The 20,266-nt window shown below is 42.7% G+C and overlaps 1 protein-coding gene across 1 annotated transcript in view; it reads left to right on the plus strand.

Annotated features, from left to right (window-relative positions):
• The window catches only part of MYRFL (myelin regulatory factor like), a 226,940-nt gene that overhangs the window by 138,380 nt on the left and 68,294 nt on the right, over positions 1 to 20,266 (plus strand). The window lies entirely within an intron of this gene.

Consider the following 20,266-nt stretch of genomic DNA (forward strand, 5'->3'; position numbering starts at 1 on the left):
ATGTTTGTAAAATTTAACCCATTTCAATTTACGGGCAAAGAGGTTAAGGTCTTTTACCCATTCAAAGGTTTCAAAACGGGTTGTAGGGACATAAGATAGCTCCTTTTTTAATAGATTGAAATCCTGTGATGATAGAGTTTTTTTTAGATATGTTGATAATTTGCATTGTATCTGTTTTATTCTCATGTATCTCTGGGTCCCTGCGCTGTGTACTATCATCTAGTGTACTTATAGGTCCCTCTCCTGTTGTGTAGATCTGGTTCGTAGTGTATAATTTGTGACTGGATAGTTGGCCCCTAAAAAATCTCTGCTACCTTGGAGAACCCTCCTAGAGCGTCTGCCTCTACCTCTCTGTGATGTCGAAACATATCAGTACAATCAACAACAATGAAGACACTCCATTAGCTAGACACATTAGATCTACACATAATGGGAACATTAAAGATCTCCAAATCTGGGGGATCACCCAATTAAAATTGGGCCCCAGAGCAGGTGTTCTGGATACGAAACTCCTTCAGGAGGAAGCTCGGTGGATCCATAGGCTGAACTCCTTCATCCCCCTTGGCCTCAATGAGGGCTTCACCTAGGCCGCCTTTCTTTGATAGAGGGGACACTGCCTCATAAATCTCTGATCCCCCCCCCTTTTTCTAAAGGGGCTTTTCTGATTACAGTAGTTTTTCTACTTCCTCTGATCATCACTGATCTGTCATCTCGAATATATTTATATTGAATATATAAAAATTTACATATCGAATATTTAATTCATTTACATATAAATAGGTATCATTCCTCAAATATGGCCCACTTTATGGCGTTTTATATCTATAGTCCTGGTTCTACATCTAGGATATCCAATCCACCCCTTTTCCTTTATGTTTTTATTTACTTTCATGACTGCTTTAATTTCCAGTCTTCCAGTGATTCTACATTACCATCTTTCTTTTTAGATAGTGCATTCCTTATTCTTTATCCATTTCACCTCATTTTCTTATACATACTTTGGCAACCCCACAAGCACTGCTAATTACTCTATACTTATCAATATGTTTCTAAGCCCCCTAAATTAGGGAGTATTTTCTTATCACTTAATTTGTCTCACCAATTTTCCTCATATATTAATACACATATAGTGTCAGCTATCGTTAAATTTCACATCCTTTTATTATTATTATTATTTTTATTTTCGTAATTTACATCCATTTCTATTATCATCCCATATTTATTTTATGTATTTATCTCTCCAACGTTAGTATTGATGTTGTGTGACTTCTCCACACACATTGTCTTTGGGATTTGCAACTATTGGCTGGCTGAATATATTGAGCCCATTTCCCTGACTCTATATAGTTCTATCTTACTTACCTGTTGGTTGGTTTCCTCTCCTCCGACACTCTAAGTACAGTGACATGCGTACTTTCTGCTTTTCGGTACTTCTTTTTTCTGATGTACACCGATTGGTGCAGTCTATTGGCCATTCTGATTGGCCTTACAACCCGCTCGTCTCACTATTGACGGCCGATCTGTTTAGCTTCTTTTCATTGGGTCCCTGCGGACCGACGCCCACTGTCATGGCGGACCGAGGCTTTAAAAGGGTGTGGATCCACAATACGCCGTCAGTAGCCCCATTTGAACCCCTGAGGACACTACGTTCGTAGCGAAACCTGTCGGGGGGGGGGCTTCTTACTATGTTTTAAACGCAATGTCTCACTGACTGTCAGCCACTGCTATGATGTTGTTTTGCAATTTCAGCGTACTGCAGACGCTGTTTAACCCCTTTAGGACACAGCCTGTTTTGGCCTTGTGGACACAGATGATTTTTTCAAATCTGACATGTGTCACTTTATGTGGTAATAACTCCGGAACGCTTTTACCTATCCAAGCGATTCTGAGATGAGGTGTCAAAACGGGTTGTAGGGACATAAGATAGCTCCTTTTTTAATAGATTGATATCCTGTGATGATAGAGTTTTTTTTTAGATATGTTGATAATTTGCATTGTATCTGTTTTATTCTCATGTATCTCTGGGTCCCTGCGCTGTGTACTATCATCTAGTGTACTTATAGGTCCCTCTCCTGTTGTGTAGATCTGGTTCGTAGTGTATAATTTGTGACTGGATAGTTGGCCCCTAAAAAATCTCTGCTACCTTGGAGAACCCTCCTAGAGCGTCTGCCTCTACCTCTCTGTGATGTCCCAAATCCCGGGCCCTTTCTGGAATTACTATAGCTGGTGCCCGCATGTTGTTTGGTCACACCTTCCGAGTCAGACTGTTCAAAATCTGAGGAGGATCTCTCTGAATGTCCGTCCGTCCCTTGAGTTAGGCCTTCAAAATTGTATGCACGATGCTCCTTGAAGGCTTGTAAGTCTCGGGTGAACTGCAGGTGTTTCCTCTCTTTTATGACTGTTTGAAGCTTTTCAATTGTCTGCTGTAATTGTGCCTCCTGTTGTTCGAAGGTACCATCATTTTTATATGTTTTGATTTTATCAATCTGCTCTTTCAGGGCCAGCGATGTTTTTTCCAGGGTTTTATTTTCCTGTTCTAATAATATACGCATAAATCGTATCGAGCTAGCTGTAGCTTCCATGACCCATTTTTCTAGAAGATCCGGTGTCCTAGCTCTTCTGGCTGGAGTTATATTGATTCTTAACCCTTTGGGGACTATATTTTGCTGTATATAGTTTTCTAAACTCTTGACCTCCCACCATGACCTGATGTTTTCTTTATATGTGTTGGCCAATGTATTGAATGCTGATTTCAAAGTTGGTGTGCTAGTAGTGGTTAAATTGAGTTTGTCCGAGAAGACCTCCTTTGCATCAGTTAGCCATTGTTGTGTGTTTATATCCTTAGATAGCAAAAAAGGGAAAGGGAGACCCAGCTGACTGGCAGGCACAATACTGTAACAAAGTTAAACTAATCTGCGGTTAGGCAAAAAATAGAAGGTTTGCCCTTGTTCCCAGCCAGCTACAGGAGTATTCAATAAGTTAAAATATAACTTTCATTAGGTATGATTAAATAAGTAAATGATCAAAGACAAAATGACACACTCGTTTAAAAATTAACCAATGCTCACTGGCAGTAGAAGATCTGCATGCTAAGATGCAAACAGTCAGTACAGTGTAATGGTCAGTGTTTAACCCCTACCCGCACCAGGACGTAACTGGAAATTAAAGCAGTCATGAAAGTAAATAAAAACATAAAGGAAAAGGGGTGGATTGGATATCCTAGATGTAGAACCAGGACTATAGATATAAAACGCCATAAAGTGGGCCATATTTGAGGAATGATACCTATTTATATGTAAATGAATTAAATATTCGATATGTAAATTTTTATATATTCAATATAAATATATTCGAGATGACAGATCAGTGATGATCAGAGGAAGTAGAAAAACTACTGTAATCAGAAAAGCCCCTTTAGAAAAAGGGGGGGGATCAGAGATTTATGAGGCAGTGTCCCCTCTATCAAAGAAAGCCCTCATTGAGGCCAAGGGGGCTCAAGGAGTTCAGCCTATGGATCCACCGAGCTTCCTCCTGAAGGAGTTTCTTATCCAGAACACCTGCTCTGGGGCCCAATTTTAATTGGGTGATCCCCCAGATTTGGAGATCTTTAATGTTGCCATTATGTGTAGATCTAATGTGTCTAGCTAATGGAGTGTCTTCATTGTTGTTGATTGTACTGATATGTTTCGACATCACAGAGAGGTAGAGGCAGATGCTCTAGGAGGGTTCTCCAAGGTAGCAGAGATTTTTTAGGGGCCAACTATCCAGTCACAAATTATACACTACGAACCAGACCTACACAACAGGAGAGGGACCTATAAGTACACTAGATGATAGTACACAGCGCAGGGACCCAGAGATGCATGAGAATAAAACGGATACAATGCAAATTATCAACATATCTAAAAAAAACTCTATCATCACAGGATATCAATCTATTAAAAGAGGGGCTATCTTATGTCCCTACAACCCGTTTTGAAACCTTTGAATGGGTAAAAGACCTTAACCTCTTTGCCCGTAAATTGAAATGGGTTAAATTTTACAAACATCATGACCAACAGAAATGTAGGGAATTAGACATTGAAGAAAGTGACTATCCTGATTTTCTAAACCTAATGGATCTGATTACGGAAAATGAGAGAGTGGAAAGACAAGGACCCTTCACAAATCTCAAAAACAAAAGCACAAGGGCAGCACCAATGAGTGAAACAAACAACATCGATATGTTTGTGAACCTAGTAACTAAAGAAATAGAACAATTGGGCACCAATAGGGAACTACAGCAACATTACAGTAATTTGACAACAGAGGAGATCACTGCATTACGAAACTTAGAGGGGCACAAATCAATTATAATCAAACCCGCAGACAAAGGGGGTAATCTAGTAGTTATGGATGTACAGGTATACAAAAAGATGTGCCAACGCATATTATGTGTACAAGATAAGTTTATGTGTCCAAACAACCCACAAATTCCGACGTTTTATAGTGTACCTAAGATACACAAAGGTACGAACCCCCTAAAAGGCTGACCAATTGTATCTGGTATCAATGGCCTCCTACAGAATACAAGTACCTATGTGGACAGTGTCCTTCGGGACTTTGTGCACGCCCTACCTTCCTATCTGAGAGATACCACAGATATTCTAAAGAGACTAGAGGGCTTGGAAATTCCCTCAGGAGCTATGCTGGCGAGTCTAGATGTGGAGGCTCTGTACAGCTCCATCCCTCATGAATAGGGATAACCGACTGGTTAATACACTCAATATAAATTGACTAGGACTGTTTTTTACTTCAGAGATACATGAAACATCAATTAACTTCCTAGATATCACCATCTTTAAAACCGAATCAGGCAACATAACTACCACACTTTATCGCAAGAGCACAGCAACCAACAGCCTCCTAGCGTGGGATAGCCATCATCCCATTCCTTTAAAACAAGGCATCCCTAAGGGACAATACCTTAGGGTGAGGAGAAATTGCTCGGACTTGGGTGATTTCATGAGCAAATCAAGGCACCTCCGCCAGAGATTCCGAACGAGGGGGTATCCGGACAAGACTCTTAGACAAGCTTACCAACACGCTTTGTCACATAACAGAACTAATCTACTGATCCCGCAGGCCACTAACAAGGGAGAGAACAATAAGAATAAAGTTAGGTTGGTGGGTACTTATGATGTCGGACATCAGGAAATTAGAAGAATTTTCAAGAAATACTGGGAAATTCTAAGAGAGGATAGTGATCTCAACCAGGCAGTGGCATCCTATCCACTTATCACTTTCAGAAGAGGAAGAAACCTCCAGGACCGCCTGGTCCATAGTCATTTTACCGAAGATTCCCCACGAACTGACTGGTTACCTGACCTTCCAGTAGGGACCTTTCGATGTGGATCATGTAGAGCTTGCCAGCACATTGTAAAAAGCAGCAACTTTCAGAGCGCATCTACTGGACAAGTCTTCTCTAACAGGGAATTTGTAAACTGTAAGTCTAAAGGGTTCGTCTATATGGCCACATGTACTTGCCCACTCAATTATGTGGGAAAACGATCCGAGAATTCAGAAGAAGAGTCCTGGACCATATAGGAAACATCAGACTTAAAGAAGACACATGTCCAGCGAGACACATGAGAGAAGTACACGACAACAGAGAGGCGGAGATCTCATTTCAAATAATAGAGGTCATTAGATCATCTAGTCGTGAAGGAAATTTGGACAAATTTCTTCTCCAGAAAGAATGTCGATGAATCTACAGATTGCAGACCCTGAGCCCTCAAGGTATCAATGACTACATGTCATTTACCAGTTTCATATAATGACATCGGTATACACCAATTTATGATACTATGTTTTTCCTTATCACTCTCATAGAGATCGTTAAATAGTAGTATATTTTGAATCTTAGTACTTTTGCCTCATACAAGTGGAGTTAAACTACTATCATAACGTGTATTATGAAATGAGCGAACCAAATCTTGTATTAGGGCTCTGATTTACTGTCCCTCTACCATATCCACTACAAAGAATGCCTCAGCACCCTAATAAAATAAACCAAATACAGCAATAAAAGAATGCTTCAGCACTCAAATAATATAAACCAAATACAGCAATATAACTGTACTCCCCTTCAAGACCCAGCGGCAAGGTGACCTATACCTTAGCCATAAGCATTGGTCCAAATAAGCAACAGAACCTGCTCACACAATTAATGTAATTTAACTTACATACTTAATATTTGCACCCCACCAAGTATGTGCAGGAATGCCTACAGTGACAGCACGGCACTTCGGACACAGACAGGCAGAGCGAGTCATCTCAGGCTCCTCCCATGGCTCTGACGTCGAAGAGCATGGCAGGGACCTGTGCACGAGTTTCAGTGCAACCCGTCTAGCCAATCATCCCCATCTACGTCACACTGGGGAAGCAGGTCCTCTGACCGCTATGATTGGCCAAGACGGACGAGCTGCTAGACAGGGGGAGACTTGCTGAACGTGCTGAGCCCCACGATAGGCTGACACATTACAACGGGGGTGGACACTCCACCTTATAGCATGGAGCGTCTTGCCGCCAACTGCGGCTAGCAAACTGAACCGACGTTAGACATGACCTGATGTCTCTCAATGCATTGCATGCTAACAAATAAATAAACAAACAATACTTACCAACTGCAGGCCCCTGATGAATTGCGGCAGATATTGTTGATAGCAATGAAACGCGTAGGGCATTTCCTGTGAATTGCTGGTACGAGGTATCAGCCCTTATTAGGGCTAGGCAGCTGGCAGCTGAAACAGCAAATACACACTGGCTTACATCCTAAAACAGCGTAGCCAGCTAGGCTTAGCATAACAACATCCGGACCAACCGTGATAATACAGACGCCATGCCTCTTAGTCAGATGCAGCAGACAGAGAATGAACTCTAACTGCACCTACTAGGTTGAACCAATATACCAACGGGGTCACCTTCCCTGCTGGTATTTAAAACCTATACCCGGATTATCGTTTAACTATCTGGATTAACAAAAATCTTTCAAAATTTTAAAAATTCTAAAATTAAAAATCATAAAATATTAAGATACATAAAATAAATAAAAAAAATAGAAAAATCTGAAAATAAGTCCAGTATCTAATTTCAGTACGGTATCCGGTATAAACAAATTATAGGCTTGTATATATACCTCGGAGCTTCAGCTAGTCACAGAGTCTATAGTGGCAATGTAAGTGCATTTGCACTTGAACCAAATAACAATATTATTGCAATCTGCATTGTTCATTTGACATTGGCAGGTTGTATTTTGAATCAAAAACAGTGACATCGCTACCTATTCCAATCACATATCCCTAAAGATGTGAACCAGTGAAAAATTTAATTATACTAGGGAAAACAAACTAGACATCTTTATACACAGTGAAATATAGAAAAGTTCAGTTGTGAACCAAAACATCGCTCACTTTTTGGTGATTAACCCCTTTTGCGTCCTAAATCTGCGCCATTTACCGTGTAGTATAAATAACACAATAAGTTTATTCAGCGGGTTGTTACGATTACAACTATACCAAATTTGTATAGTTTTTGTATGTTTTACTACTTTTACACAGTAAAAACGCTTTTTTTTCAAAATTATTTGTTTTTGCGTCTCCATATTTGAAGAACCGTAACGTTTTTATTTTTTCGCCGATGCGGTTGTATGAGGACTTTTCTTGCGGGAAGACTTGTAGTTTTTATTGGTACCATTTTGGAGTAGATGCGACTTTTTGATCACTTTTTAATCCCATTTTTTTAAAGTCAGGATTCACAGAAAACAGCAATTTTTCCGTTGTTTTTAACTTAATTTTTTACGACGTTCACCGTGCGGGTTAAGTAATGTAATAGCTTTATTGTCAGGGTCGTTATGGACGCGGCGATACCAAATATGTGTAACTTTTTAACTGTGTTTTGGTTTTTTAATAGTAAAGCAGTGTGTAAGGGGGAAATGTGGGTTTTTCATTTTTTTTTCACATTTTTTTTTATTAACTTTATTAAACTTTTTTTTTAACTTTTTTACTAGTCCCACTAAGGGACTTCACTATGCAATCATCCGATCGCTATTATAATACACTGCAATACTTCTGTATTGCAGTGTATTACTGCCTGTCCGTTTAAAACGGACAGGCATCTGCTAGGTCATGCCTGCGGCATGATCTAGCAGGCATTCATCACTGGCAGACCTGGGGGCCTTTATTAGGCCCCCGGCTGCCATTAGAGACACAGACACTCGGCGATCGTATCGCCGGGTGTCAGTGGGATGAGAGGGAGCTCCGTCCCTCTCTCCAAAACAACTCAGATGCGGTGCACGCTATTGAGCACCGCATCTGAGGGGTTAAACGGGTGAGATCGATACTAATATCGATCTCACCCGGCAGAGCAGGGACGCTCCCAGCCCTCAGCTGCCTCTGGCAGCTGAGAGCAGGGAGATTTGACAGCTCCCTGCTCTGTTTACTTATTCCGATGCCGCGACGTAAAAAGTCTATGGCATCGGAATAAGGCCCGTTAGCGACCGACGTAGAAACACGATGGGCCGGTCACTAACGGGTTAAACCAACTTCTCTTATTTACCTTGAAGTCCTGGTGCTGTTACTTATCCTACATGTTTTCTATACATTCCAAGTGAAAGTGTTTATTTTTGGGTAACGTGCACATGGCCTGATCTACAGTGGTGTGGGGAATGCTGTGTTCTTTGTTTTTGGTCTCTCTATATCAGTGGTTCGCAACAAGGGTGCCGCGGCACCCTGTGGTGTTGTGAGTACCCTCAAGGGGTGCCGCAACACTCCTCTAATCCACTGGCCCCCCCCAAAAAAATGCTTGTGCTTGTAGCAGACAGGATGCACGCACGTCTGCTACAAGTACCGCACCCGACTCTTACTTATTCATCCTATGCATGTAGCAGACGTGGCACACGCACGCACGTCTGCTACAAGTTCCTGTGTACCGCTTCCCTCCAGAATAGCATGACATAGAGGAGCCATTATCGCTGCAGTCCTGGGTAGTGTAAATATTCATTCTTTCTCCAGCAGTAAGAACACTTTTGTGCCGTTACAATCACATCTCTATGATATGATTGCAGCGGTGTTATAGTCTGCTTACTGCAGTAGAAAGAATTAAGTTCTGTCTGTGCGTGTGGGGGGGGGGGGCTGATGGTCACTTTACTGTTGTGGGGGGCTGATGGTCATTTTACTGTGAGGGGGGCTGATGGTCATTTCCTCATTACTGTTTTGTTTGGGGGTGTGGTGTAATGTAAGGGTATGTTCGCACAGCTTATTTTCAGCCGTTTTTCGGGTCGTAAAGGGCCGAAAAACAGCCGAAAAATCAGCAGGAGAACGCCTCCAAACATTTGCCCATTGATTTCAATGGGAAAAATTGCATTCTGTTCCGACGAGGCATTTTTTTACATGGCCGTTTTGAAAAACGGCCTCGTAAAAAAATGCCCGGGAAAAAGAAGTGCAGGTCACTTCTTGAGCCGTTTTTGGAGCCGGTTTTCATTGACTGTATAGAAAAACAGCTCCAAAAATGGCCATAAAAAATGCTGCGAAAAACGCAAGTTTACTTAAAAAACGTCTGAAAATCAGGAGCTGTTTTCGATCAAAACAGCTCCGTATTTTCAGACGTTTTTTGCTAAGCGTGTGAACATACCCTAAAGATGTAGCAAAGTATAAAGTGCATCTTATTTGCAGACTAAGCTTGCTGGCCAACATCTGTAAATCTGCCATACATTTCTTTCACCTACCACAAACATCTGTCCATGTGACACATCAGCTGCAAAGGATCTGTCTCCAGGGCTCAAAAGTATCAGTTCACATGGCATTTTTTGGTGCTAATTTTGATGCGGAAACTGCGTTGGAATGAGCGCCAAGAAACGCCCCAAATCGCCCTCCCATTGATTTCAATTGGATGCAGAGGTGTTATTTTTCCTGGGGGCTTTTGGCTGCTCGCAGAAAAAAAATGGCAGGCTCTTTCTTCAAGCGGTTTCCACCTCTGACCTCCCATTGCAATCAGTAGGAGGCAGAAAAAAACCTGGGTCGCTCGTTTGGAGCATTTTTTGCCTGCGGTTTTTGCGTTCGCTTAAATGGCTTAATAAAATGGGGGCAAAAAACACAGCAAAAAAACGTGAAAGAAAGTGTCAAACAATGAAAAATCTGCCTCAAAATTCCTTCAGAAAAAAAACGACGACGTGTGAACGTACCCTAAAGGTGTACTGCTTGTTTTTAGCAGTTTTTTTTTACTTATTGTAAACTATTTTTAATAGGGTTGGCCTGAGGAAAAATTTTTTTTACAGCGGTGCTTCGTGTCTGAAAAGGTTCGGAAACTCTGCTCGATATGAATCTAAACACCCTCTTAAAAATATTGGGAGAGGAAGAAAATGATTCTGTTGGAATTACACCACAATTGTTTACTCATAACCTGGAGGGACGCTAACGGTATCTTGCAGGGACCCATTGGAGATTTCGCCTTTCTAAGTATATTATTGAGGGTGTCAGAAAAAAATCGGAAGTGGACTCTAAAAGATTGATCTCTTTGGAGTTACACCTATCTACATTCGGTGAATACTTCAAATGTCAACGTATACCACGTGGAATGCGCCCACATCTGAGACCCAATTTGTTTCTAACCAATACCGCTTTCAAGGAGATATTTAAGGTGATTTCTAACAAATATTCTCAGGACTTACTACTTCTTAATATTGAATTCTTAAAGAGAGAAATTGATATAATCAGCACATGTCTCAATGAAAGGGATGGTCAACTCAGTGGGATGATGTCTGCACAAGAACTCCAGACTTTTAAAGACAAAATTTCTGGCTTCCTACAGAAATTTCATAGTAAAATTGAGAAAACCAAATGCCAAAAATGGCAACGTGACTTTGGTGATTATATGGCTGGAAAAATCTATTGCTGACATAGTGATGAAGTTGAACCCAGAGGCCCCAGGAGAAAGGAGAGAGGCATAAGAAGGAGCCATAAAATGGCTGACACATTTTGTTACTCATTCTGAATTGTCAGACGATCAATACAATGCACCTTTTTTAGGGGACAGTATTGATACTCCAACTGGAGGAGGAAGCAGGAGACACAAGAGAAAGGGCGAGCAACATTAGGATGAGGGGCAAGACCACTCCCGCACAAAGTAATCATTACCAAACCAGGAGTGTTGTGCCCTCTCTTCATGCCGGCATCTCCCTTCCCAAAGATGCCGGCACATGCAGCTGCAGCTCCCCTCTGAGTCCTGTAAGGTGGTCGTTCCAGGCCTTAAAGGGCCAGCACGTGCACCAGTGCAAAGTTCCCTGGCCAATTCCTATCCACCCTGGACTTTAAAAAAGGGCCCTGCCCTTACTCTTCTTTCCTGAGTGTTGTTGTGCCTGCCCATGTTCGTTACTGCAAATAGTCCCTTAGTTATATCCTCTATCCTGGGGTCCTGTACCCTGTATTCCGTATCCAGTAATGGTTTATTCCAGTGCTAAGCCAAGTGTCATCTGTGCCTAGTGCCATCTGTTCCAAGTGCCATCTGTGCCACGTGTCTGCTACGCCACGTGTCTGCTACGCCGAGTGTCTGCCAAATCATCTATCCAGGTACTCTTGTCCTAGAGACTGTTATTGACTTTAGTTTGGCCAGCTGCTACTCCGATACGGCGGAGCAGCCTAGTGGGTCCACATACCCCATAGCCATGGCAGTTCGCTCAGGCCATTGATCCCGCTGGTCAACCCAAAACCGCGATCCAGCTGATGCAAGTGGGCATGGGTGACCTCCAGGCACACAAGGATCAGCTCTTACAGGCTGTAAACTCTGTCATTTACTGTTTGGATCGTCTTTCTGTTTCACCTCTGGCTGTTACTGCTGTTCCACCACCTGCTATGCGTCCTGCCTGTCCTGGGTCTGCAATCTTGTTGCCTGTGCCTCCTCGCTAGGACGGGGATCCCAAGACCTGTAGAGGTTTCATTAACCAGTGTATGATCCACTTCAAGTTATTTGCCCATCTCTTCCCCTCTGATGAGACCAAGGTCTTTTTTGTTTTTTCTCTCCTCTCTGGCAAAGCCCTGGCATGGGCTAACCACATCTTGGAACGAGGGGGTGCGGAATTCTCTGATCTGCCACTGTTTTTTGAGACTTTCCGTACAGTGTTCGAGGAACCGTGTAGAACATCCTCTGCAGCTGCCTCGCTGCTGACTCCCAACCAAGGGGAATCAACTGTAGTGGAATATGCCATCTCCTTCTGTACACTGGCTGATGATCCAAGAGCACACTTGTGGAGTTCGCCAGGAGGAGAGATCTTATCTATTGGCACCTAAGTTTCAAAGACCTCTACTGCCTTCTCCTGTTGTATCTTTGTTGGTGCCAGTGCAAAAAGACAGACTCAGATTGTCCAACCAAGAGCGGCAACGCAGACGTTCTACTGTATTGTGTCTGTACTGTGGTTACAAGGGACATTTTGCGCGCATGTGCCCTCTGAACTCGGGAAATCTCCAGCACCTTGGGTTGAATGGAGGGACAACTCTAGGCAAATCTTCTTCTGCTACTAAATTCTCTCCCAGATTGTCTATTCGTGTGTCTATTGTCACCAGTGAAGGATCGCACAGTGTCCTGCCTACTTGGATTCCGGAGCGGCTGCAAATTTTATCCAGCGTCTCCACTTGACCACTGTTTCTCCGGAGAAACTTCTGGCGGTCGCTTCATTTGATGGACAACCTCTGCCAAACCCTATTCTGTCTATCACTAAGACATTGAGACTAAAGAGAGGAGTCCTTCATTCTGAGCTTATAGCCTTCTACATCTTAACCAATGCTATTAACCCCCTCCTACTGGGATTGCCATGGCTTCGTCTGCATGCTCAAGTCCTTGATTGGAATTCCAGAGAGGTACTCCAATTTGGATCCTGATGTCTTCACCGCTGTCTTCCTCAGGTTTGACCTGTTGTCGTTTCTCCTCTGCCCCAATCTCTCTCTGGCCTACCTCCGCAATATGCTCATAACGCGGATGTCTTCAGCAAAAAGGAGGCAGAGGTCCTTTCTCCTCATTGTCCCTATGACTGTCCTATCGAGGTGCTTCCTGAAGCCTCTCCCCCTCGCGGATGGGTTTATCCTCTCTCCTTGCCAGAAACCCAGGCCATGTCGGAGTATGTCAAGGAGAACTTAGAGAGGAGGTTCATCAGGAAGTCTACTTCGCCAGCCGGAGCTGGATTCTTCCTTGTGGAAAAGAAGGATGGATCTCTTCAACCATGCATTGACTACCGTGGGTTGAATCAAATCACAGTCAAGAACAAGTACCCCTTGCCGCTTATATCTGAGCTCTTTGACAGGATTAGTGGAGCTAAGGCGTTCACTAAGCTGGATCTACGTGGGGCCTATAGCCTGATCCGTATCCACCAGGTTAACAAATAGAAGACCGTATTTAACACCCGGGACGGTCACTACGTGTATCTCGTAATGCCCTTTGGACTATGCAATGCTCCAGCAGAGTACCAAGAATTTGTGAACGACCTCTTCCGTGATTTTATGTATGTCTGCGCTGTGGTGTATCTGGATGACGCATCAGAAGCATGTACGCCAAGTCTTGTTGAGGTTAAGGGGGAATAGCCTGTACGCGAAACTCGAGAAGTGCGTGTTTGAAAAAAAATCCTTGCCCTTCCTGGGGTTTATTATTTCTAATTGTGGTCTTCAAATGGGTTCGGAGGAGGTGAAGTCCATCTTGGAGTGGCCACGTTCTCAAGGTCTCTGATCTATCCAATGATTTCTTGGATTTGACAATTTTTACAGACAATTCATCCCAAATTTCTCGTCCCTTACTGCTCCCATCTCAGCTCTTACCAAGAAGGGAGTGAACGCTAAGGACTGGTCCCATGAGGCAGCCAACTTTAAGACCGCCTTCACTTCTGCCTCTGTTCTTAATCATCCTGATGTGACTCGACAGTTTTCCTTGGAGGTTGATGCCTCCATCGGTGCAGGAGCACTCTTGTTTCAGAGGAATTCCTAAGGAAAAGTGGTATCATGTGGATTCTTCTCCAGACTTTTCTCTCCTGCTGAGCGGAACTACTCCATTTGGGATCGAGAATTACTCGCTGTCAAGTTGGTGTTGGAAGAGTGGAGACACCTGCTGGAGGTGGCTGCTCATCCTATCATCATCTTTACAGATCACAAAAATCTCACTTATTTGCAGGCTGCTCAATGACTAAATCCTCGTCAAGCCAGATGGTCACTGTTCTTTGCCATATTTGAGTATCTTCTCCACTTCCGTCCTGCGGACAAATTCATTAAGGCTGATGCCCTGTCTCAGTCATTCGAGACAGACGACTCTGAAGAAAGTCCTCAACACATAATTGTTCCTTCCAGGATTATTGCAGTAAACCCCCTACAGATCAAGGATATCCCTCCTGGAAAAATTTTTGTTCATCCTGCAGACCAGAAAAGAATCCTCCGCTGGGCACATAGTTCCAAACTGGCTGGGCACTCAGGTGTCCGTAAGACTCGGTACTTTATTACTCATCAGTACTGGTGGCCCACGCTGCCTAGGGATGTTGTGGACTAGGTTTCCTCCTGTAGTAACTGTGCCTCAAACAAATCTACCCATTCCAAGCCTGCTGGTCTGTTTCAACCTCTGCCAGTGCCTGATGCCCCCTGGCAACACATCACTATGGACTTTATTAAAGACCTTCCTCCTTCGGCTGGATGTACTACTGTCTGGGGAGTGGTGGACCGTTTCTCAAAAATGTTACATTTAGTTCCTTTAACTGGTCTTCCCTCTGCTCCCCGTCTGGCAAACCTGTTCATTCAGCACATCTTTCGTCTACCTGGACTTCCCCTCCATATTGTCTCGGACCAGGTAGTACAGTTCAGATCCAAGTTCTGGAGAGCCATGTGTAATCTCCTGGATGTAAAGTTGGATTTCTCTTTGACCTATCAGCCACAGTCTAATGGTCAAGTGGAAAGGACCAATCAAATATTAGAAAATTATCTTTGTCATTTTGTTTCTGCCCAACATGACAATTGGGCACAGCTTCTGCCTTGGGCAGAGTTCTCATAAAATAACCATACTAGTGAGTCTACTGCTTTTTTTCCATTCTACATTGTGTACAGTCAGCATCCACGAGTTCCTCTCCATGTGCCAGACATGACTCAAGTACTGGCAGCTAATTCTTCATTTGGGACTTTCCTTCACATCTGGCAGCAAACCAAGTCCGCGATCCTTCAGGCAGTTGATCACATGAAGAGGTATGCCGATCGTAAATTAAGGTTTCCTCCTCAGTTTTGCCCCGGAATGAAGGTCTGTCTATCTTCTAAAAACATTAGTCTCAAGATGCCTTCCCACAAATTCACTTCCAATTTCCTCGGCCCTTTCAAGGTCTTGCAATGAATAAACCATGTGTCCTATAAGCTTTGGCTGCCTCCTACTCTCAGGATTCCCAACTCGTTCCTCTGAAAGCCTGTGGTCCTGAACAGCTACAGCAAATCTCCTGGTTCCACAGTTCCTCCCAGCGGTTCTTCTGACGTATTCGAAGTGAAGGAAATCATGGACTACAAGAGGGTAGGAGGAAAGACTTTCTTTCTGGTATACTGGAAAGAGTTTGTTCCTGAAAGGTCTTGGGAGCCAGAAGAGAACATCAATGCCCAAACTCTCATCAAGAGGTTCCTCCTACCCTCTGGACCTAAGAAGAGGGGGCGCAAGAAAGGGGGTACTGTTGTGCCTGTGGTCGCTGACCATCGGCACATCCTACTTACCGGCAGCCATAAACAAAGGACACTCTTCATGCCGGCTTCTCCCTTCCCAGAGACACCAGCACACATGGCTGCAGCTCCTCCCTGAGCCCTGTAAGATGCGAGCTCGTTCACGGCCTTAAAGGGCCAGGGCGCACCAGTGCAATGCCCCTGGCTAATCCCTATGCACCCTGGACTTTAAAAAGGGCTTTACCCGTCCTCTCCTTGCCTGAGCGTTGTTGTGTCTGCCCATGTTCGTTACTTCAAATGGTCCCTTAGTTGTATCCTGTGTTCCCGTACCCTGTATCCCATATCCAGTGATTGTATTTATTCCAGTGCTAAGCCAAGTGTCATCAGTGCCAAGTCTCATCAGTGCCAAGTGATCTTCAGTGCCAAGTGTCATCAGTGCCAAGTGTCTGCTACCCCACCTGTTTGCCAAATCATCTATCCAGGTACTCTTGTCCTAAAGACTGTTGTTCACTACAGTTTGGCCAGTTGCTACTCTGCTACGGTGGAACGGCCCAGTGGGTCCACATACCCCATAGCCGTGATAAGGAGGAAGAACCCTTGAGTTTTGTGTTGAATATTTAATCTATTACACTGAGTATGTTACAACTTAAAGTGCTCAGTCATGGCTTATCTTTTTTTCCCACTAATTTTGTCAAGTGGTTTCAATTGGATCTTGATTTAATTTTTTTTTTTAGAGAATTAGGATTGAAGGTACATTTTATAGAACAACCAACAACTGATAATGTCTTTAAATTGAAGAATCTAAATCTGCACAAAAAAGTAGATTTCAGCCACCACAAATAATGCATGAGATAGAAATATACATTACATTGGTTAATAATCGTGGGGGAACTAACAACAGAAATATGACATATTTAGAGCAAATAGCTCTTAACGAATTAGTGGATAATCCCAATTTGACCATTAAACCAGCTGATAACGGAGTTGCCATCGCTGTGATGGACACTTCCTTTTATATGCAGGAAATGGAGACCCAATTAACGCCTTTAGAACGCAGCCTGTTTTGGCCTTTTGGACACAAACGATTTTTCAAATCTGACGTGTTAATTTGTGTTTTAATAACTTTGGAATGCTTTTACCTATCCAAGCGTTTCTGAGATTGTTTTCTCATGACATATTGTACTTTATGTTAATGATAAAATTTGGTCAATAAATGTAATATTTATTTGTGAAAAATTCGAAATTTTATTGAAAATTTGCAAAAATTAGCATTTTTCTAAATTTAAATGCATCAACTTGTCAAACAACTGGTAACTATTTTGTTGGTGTTACTATCTAACATTTCCCATATGTCTACTTTATGTTTGCATCGTTTTTTTCACGTCCTTATATTTTTTTTTAGGACGTTACAAGGCTTAGAACTTTAGCAGCAATTTCTCACATTTTCAAGAAAATTTCAAAAGGCTATATTTTCAGAGACCAGTTCAGTTCTGAAGTGCTTTGAAGGCCTTATACAGTAGAAAGTTACCATAAATCACCCCATTTTGAAAACTGCACCCCTCAAAGTATTCGAAACAGAATTCAGAAAGTATTTGAACCCTTTAGGTGTTTCACAGGAATTAAAGCAAAGTGGACGTGAAATTTACAAATTAATTTTTTTTTACCGAAATTCATTTGTAATACATTTTTTTCTGGAACACAGAAGGTTTTACCAGGGAAATGCAACGCAATATTTATTGCCCAGATTCTGAAGTTTATCCCACATGTGGCCCTAATGTGGTAATGGACTGAAGCACAGGCCTCAGAAGCAAAGGAGCACCTAGAAGATTTTGGGGCCTCCTTTTTTTTTAGGAATATATGTTAGGCACTGTGTCAGGTTTGAAGAGGTCTTGTGGTGCCGGAACAGTCTAAACCCCCCCCCCCCAAAAGTGTCCACATTTTTAAAACCACACCCTCGAGGAGTTTTTCTAGGGGTATAGTTATCATTTTGACCCCACAGTTTTTTTTTTGCAGGATTTTTTGGAATTAGTCTGTGAAGATGAAAATCTACTTTTTTTCTGCTAAAACATAGTTTTTTCATTTTTACAAGAAATAAAGGAGCTAAAGCACCCCAGCATTTGTAAAGTAATTTCGGCCGATTACGGCAATACCCCATATGTGGTCATAAACTGATGTTTGGACCCACAGCAGGTTAATGCGGTCTTCGACAGCTGTTTTTAACGCATGTGTAGACGCTTTGTCGTCTTTGCACATGCGCGGCAGTGATTACGCCACTGCTTGTGTTTTCTTTTATACACGCTGTCTTTTGACAACGACGGTCTTTGCACATGCGCTTACGCAACGTCTGCTTTGCACATGTGCAGTTCTAATTATGGTAGTTCGTGCGTTCCAGTGACGCACTTCCAGTTTTGGCACCATCTTGCACATGCGCGGTTATCGCTGCAGGACGCTGGTTTGTACACACACACACACACACCTTTAAAACATGGCGCTGTAAGTTTATAGTATTTACATACTTTACTTATTTAAATATATGATTGGCCTGTGCACTCCCCCTTGTTAATATTTTTAACATGTATTATGATGATTGTATTATCCCTTTTTACTTTGGATTTATATTTCCCTATATATTTGATTGTTGTAGATTTGTATAATATGGATGAGTATCTTAAAACACATATACACTTTTGATATTTTGTATAATTATGAATTGTATGTTAATTCATTGATTCATTGTACACTGTATGTTCTTCCTATTTAAGTCTGGCACTTTGCGCTTTGTAATTGCTTGAGAAAGGTTCAGGTGTGAACCGAAACATTGCTCACTTTTTGGTGATTAAACCAACTTCTTCACATCTACCTTGAAATCCTGGTGCTGTTACTTATCCTAAATTTTTTCTATTAATCCTAACCATAGCTTTAGTGGTTGTAGTGCTATATATATATATATATATATATGTGTGTATTTTGTCTACGGTATATATATATATATATATATATATATATATATATATATATATTCTTGTGTGCTATGTGTATATATATATATATATATATATATATATACACACACACACACACACACACATTTTGGGGGGGGGGGGCGGCATATGTATTGGGGCTATTGCCCCTGATGTTTTAAGACCTTAGTGACGCACCTGGCCGCCAGTGATGGATTAAGTAGACCATAGGCCTTGGGCTGTTCCACAAGCTTGGACCCCCCTTCTCCGCCACTGCCATGCCACACCGTGTCTATATTAAACACCACCTTTCTGTGCAAGCGTTGACAAATGAGTATTATGATTCCCCTTGTCAAAGGGTTGGGTCCATACATAATGACAATCTCCAACCATCGCTGACCGTATCACAGTGTATCACACATCCTCTTGATAAGGGGAATGGTAACACGCATTTGTCTATTAGTCCTGGGTACACAAAGACTTTTTATAGAATACAAGCATTTCCTATAACAGACATGTCAGGAGAGGGGACAGCTCTATAAATCCAATGACTCACCAGTGATTTCTTTTCTGATGGGAGTCGTTCTCTTTTCTTCTCTTCTCCATCTCACACAGACCGTTATGGCGACTTCTCCTGATGACTGCAGAATTTCCTGATGAGAAATCTTTGCCCCTCGATTCTGCAGCCATTTTCAGCATCTATAGCAACACAAGAATTCAGGAACTAAACATCCTAAATTGTTTTATACCCCAGACAAAACCCCTAAGCAAATTAAGACCCATACATTAACTGAGACCAATAAATCGAGTCCCCAAGGAGTAACTAAACTTTTGGCGTATCATAGTGATATGTCAGAAGTTTTGATCGATGGGGGTTCGAGCATTGAGACCCCCCACAGATCACTAAAACAATGCGACAGAAGTGCTCGGGTCAGCGCTGTTCCACTTCATTTCTGTTAGTCTTTCCTCGAAGCAGACTCATGGACTTTCTATTGAGCCCATACACCACTTGCTCGGCTATCAGAGGAAAGACGATCAGAAACAAAGTGGCACAGCACTCACCTGACCGCTTCTGCCGCTTTGTTTTAGCGATTGGTGGGGTCCCAGTGCGCGGACCCCACCGATCAGAACTTTTGACATGTCACTATGACATATCAATTTAAAAAAAAAAAAGTTTAGTTACCCTTTAAGCAGTCCGACACCCCTCCCCTTGCAGTAAAATAACAGGACCTTGATCATGTGACTGTGATGTCACCACAGGTCCTTCACCTCCTACTTGCAGTCTTGCCATTGTCAAGCAGCTGCTGGAGATTTAGACAGATGGGACAGTGCACAGCAGCACGGAGGAGCAGACTGTCAGGCAGAGATACTCCAGCACCTGCCCATAACAATCTCTGACAGTCTGCTCTCTACAGCTGAATTGCTGTGCCACCGGCGCCCTGTTCCCTGGCCGCAATTGACTCCCCCTGAACATGCCCCACCTCATTCATTAGCAGGTGGGTCTGATGACCGCGAGAATGCGGCCGCAGCAGCCCTGGATAGTTTTTTTTAACTTATATGCGGCTTGGGCAGCCATAGGCCCCCTGGGAGCCTTGGGCCCTAACCGCGCATATGAGG

This window comes from Rhinoderma darwinii, chromosome 3 (assembly GCF_050947455.1).
Source record: "Rhinoderma darwinii isolate aRhiDar2 chromosome 3, aRhiDar2.hap1, whole genome shotgun sequence".
In the NCBI taxonomy this organism is placed as follows: Eukaryota; Metazoa; Chordata; class Amphibia; order Anura; family Rhinodermatidae; genus Rhinoderma; species Rhinoderma darwinii.